The following is a 4,079-nucleotide window of genomic DNA, read 5'->3' as shown; positions in this document are numbered from 1 at the left end:
TCCACCAACTAAGAACGGCCATGCACCACCACCCACCGAATCAAGAAAGAGCTATCAATCTGTCAATCCTTCCGGTGTCCGGGCCTGGTGAGGTTTCCCGTGTTGAGTCAAATTAAGCCGCAGGCTCCACTCCTGGTGGTGCCCTTCCGTCAATTCCTTTAAGTTTCAGCTTTGCAACCATACTTCCCCCGGAACCCAAAAGCTTTGGTTTCCCGGAGGCTGCCCGCCGAGTCATCGGAGGAACTGCGGCGGATCGCTGGCTGGCATCGTTTATGGTTAGAACTAGGGCGGTATCTGATCGCCTTCGAACCTCTAACTTTCGTTCTTGATTAATGAAAACATACTTGGCAAATGCTTTCGCTTCTGTTCGTCTTGCGACGATCCAAGAATTTCACCTCTAACGTCGCAATACGAATGCCCCCGCCTGTCCCTATTAATCATTACCTCGGGTTCCGAAAACCAACAAAATAGAACCGAGGTCCTATTCCATTATTCCATGCACACAGTATTCAGGCGGGCTTGCCTGCTTTAAGCACTCTAATTTGTTCAAAGTAAACGTGCCGGCCCACCGAGACACTCACTCAAGAGCACCCTGGTAGGATTGCAACGGGGTCCGCCTCGGGACGCACGAGCACGCACGAGGCGCGTCGCACGCCTTCAGCTCGCCCCACCGGCAGGACGTCCCACGATACATGCCAGTTAAACACCGACGGGCGGTGAACCAACAGCGTGGGACACAAATCCAACTACGAGCTTTTTAACCGCAACAACTTTAATATACGCTATTGGAGCTGGAATTACCGCGGCTGCTGGCACCAGACTTGCCCTCCAATAGATACTCGTTAAAGGATTTAAAGTGTACTCATTCCGATTACGGGGCCTCGGATGAGTCCCGTATCGTTATTTTTCGTCACTACCTCCCCGTGCCGGGAGTGGGTAATTTGCGCGCCTGCTGCCTTCCTTGGATGTGGTAGCCGTTTCTCAGGCTCCCTCTCCGGAATCGAACCCTGATTCCCCGTTACCCGTTACAACCATGGTAGGCGCAGAACCTACCATCGACAGTTGATAAGGCAGACATTTGAAAGATGCGTCGCCGGTACGAGGACCGTGCGATCAGCCCAAAGTTATTCAGAGTCACCAAGGCAAACGGACCGGACGAGCCGACCGATTGGTTTTGATCTAATAAAAGCGTCCCTTCCATCTCTGGTCGGGACTCTGTTTGCATGTATTAGCTCTAGAATTACCACAGTTATCCAAGTAACGTGGGTACGATCTAAGGAACCATAACTGATTTAATGAGCCATTCGCGGTTTCACCTTAATGCGGCTTGTACTGAGACATGCATGGCTTAATCTTTGAGACAAGCATATGACTACTGGCAGGATCAACCAGGGAGCTGCGTCAACTAGAGCTGAGCAGCCGGCCGCCCGGGAGTGTGTCCCGGGGGCCCGCGCGAACACGCAAGCGTCCGCTCAATTATTCTGCAAACAGGAGGAGGCTGAGCTCCCCTGCACAATACACCTCGAAACCCTCTCAGGTCCCGGCGGCGCGCAGCGCCGTCCTAAGTACTTGGTCGGGTTCGAGAGAGGCGCAATCGCCCGGAGTTTGGCGAGTAGACGCTTTAGGTGCGACCACCCGTGCTCCCAACTGAGCTTGCCGCTGCCGACAGAGGCCCGGGAGCGTGCTGTCGTGGCATTGCCGGCGGGAGACAACACGCGCCACCTACGGTGGCCGGCAGCTCCAACGCCAGCGCCACAGAAGGACAAAAGCCCCACTTGGGTGCCGAAGCGAACGCGCCAACACGTCCGCACAGCTGCGATACAAACCACCTGCGAGAACCGCAGAGGCGACCGAGCAGCAGACGGCGTCGCGGCGCCGAGCGCCGGGCGGCGGCGCATCCTCAGCGCACACAGTCCTCAATCGGACCAGCACACTGCAGATGTCCACCGCGCTTCGCACCGGGCCCGCGAGGACCTACTTTGGCCGCACGGCGCCGCGTGCAGGGTGCGCCGGCGCGCAGCTGCGCCGCCTGCCGCCTCCGTCGGCCGGCGCGCCTGCCACTGGCCGCCCCCACCAGCCGGCTGTAGCGCGTGCGCCCACGCACCGCGCGGCCAGCACGCCGGGAGGCCCCCCCTCACCGGCCGGGGACGGTCCCACCCAGCCACCGCCGCGTATCGCTTCACACCCACATGCCATTCACGTTCGTGGGCATGGTGGGTATCGCTGAAACAACCGGTTGGTAGCTCAACCGATCGTCGCCATCACTGATTCACCTCTAGCGAGAACAACCGCACCACAACGGTTTACCAGTTGTTCATTTGCGTAACGTCACCAGCAAACGTAGACGTCCATCGCCATTTGCAAATTCAACGATTGTTGCATGCCTGTGTCAGGTGTCACGACACACTATGTCTGCCCACATACACGCAACAACATGTGCACGCTTCGCGAACACGTGGAAGGTGGCCCCCGTACGTATGCGATGTCCATTGCGCGAACGACTGTCAACCGGCCTCTGTCGCATGTCGCAGATGTGGAACGCAGTGCACCATGCTATCACGGTGAGTGAGAAGAGACGACTACGTCTGACAACACGCGCCACTACATCAACAGACGGCTCATGCTGATCGCCATCCACGGCATACCATACTGCAATCCAGCTCTTATAGGGAGACGACACGTAGCTGAGTGCACAATATTTGGACCGTATGGTTCGCCGTTGTTGGCGCAGTCGTGGTACGGTCACACATGTACCACGATGTATCATTCAGTACATGAGGACCAATGTGCAGTACAGTGTGTGATTTGGACGTACAACATCAGCGGACAGTTGACACAAGCCGTACCACAACGTAGGCTGTGCTTCGCCATGCGAATGCCAATGAACAACTGCGAAGGGCATTGAGCATGTACGTCCTGCTGCCATCCGCATTACAGTGTATAGCTGCAAGGTGTTTAACATGAAGCGATACTCTGGGGACCGGGCAGTGCGGGTAGCAAACTATATTGCGGGGGTTGCAGTTAGGCAACACTACACTAATTTAACGCGTCGTATGACAATTACAGAGCAGGTTAAGGCCCAACGTGTGTTGGGTTAAGGCCCAACGTGTGTTGGGTTAAGGCCCAACGTGTGTTGGGTTAAGGCCCAACGTGTGTTGGGTTAAGGCCCAACGTGTGTTGGGTTAAGGCCCAACGTGTGTTGGGTTAAGGCCCAACGTGTGTTGGGTTAAGGCCCAACGTGTGTTGGGTTAAGGCCCAACGTGTGTTGGGTTAAGGCCCAACGTGTGTTGGGTTAAGGCCCAACGTGTGTTGGGTTAAGGCCCAACGTGTGTTGGGTTAAGGCCCAACGTGTGTTGGGTTAAGGCCCAACGTGTGTTGGGTTAAGGCCCAACGTGTGTTGGGTTAAGGCCCAACGTGTGTTGGGTTAAGGCCCAACGTGTGTTGGGTTAAGGCCCAACGTGTGTTGGGTTAAGGCCCAACGTGTGTTGGGTTAAGGCCCAACGTGTGTTGGGTTAAGGCCCAACGTGTGTTGGGTTAAGGCCCAACGTGTGTTGGGTTAAGGCCCAACGTGTGTTGGGTTAAGGCCCAACGTGTGTTGGGTTAAGGCCCAACGCGGGTTGGGTTAAGGCGCAACGCGGGTTAGGTTAAGGCGCAACGCGGGTTAGGTTAAGGCGCAACGCGGGTTAGGTTAAGGCGCAACGCGGGTTAGGTTAAGGCGCAACGCGGGTTAGGTTAAGGCGCAACGCGGGTTAGGTTAAGGCGCAACGCGGGTTACGTTAAGGCGCAACGCGGGTTACGTTAAGGCGCAACGCGGGTTACGTTAAGGCGCAACGCGGGTTACGTTAAGGCGCAATATAGGTTAGGTTAAGGCGCAATATAGGTTAGGTTAAGGCGCAATATAGGTTAGGTTAAGGCGCAATACGGGTTAGGTTAAGGCGCAATACGGGTTAGGTTAAGGCGCAATACGGGTTAGGTTAAGGCGCAATACGGGTTAGGTTAAGGCACAATACGGGTTAGGTTAAGGCACAATACGGGTTAGGTTAAGGCACAATACGGGTTAGGTTAAGGCACAATACGGG

At 55.8% G+C, this 4,079-nt stretch overlaps 1 non-coding gene across 1 annotated transcript in view; it reads right to left on the bottom strand.

Moving 5' to 3' along the window:
• The window catches only part of LOC124571350, a 1,910-nt gene extending 515 nt beyond the window's left edge, over nt 1-1,395 (bottom strand). Inside the window, exon 1 of the ribosomal RNA XR_006971804.1 lies at nt 1-1,395. This exon is cut by the window's left edge and continues 515 nt beyond it. This is a non-coding gene — a ribosomal RNA (small subunit ribosomal RNA).
• Between the last annotated feature and the right edge of the window lie 2,684 nt (nt 1,396-4,079).

Source organism: Schistocerca americana, unplaced genomic scaffold (genome assembly GCF_021461395.2).
Source record: "Schistocerca americana isolate TAMUIC-IGC-003095 unplaced genomic scaffold, iqSchAmer2.1 HiC_scaffold_1686, whole genome shotgun sequence".
Taxonomy (NCBI): domain Eukaryota; kingdom Metazoa; phylum Arthropoda; class Insecta; order Orthoptera; family Acrididae; genus Schistocerca; species Schistocerca americana.
The sequence above is the reverse complement of the archived record's forward strand: the minus strand, read 5'-3'. Positions and strand labels throughout refer to the sequence as shown.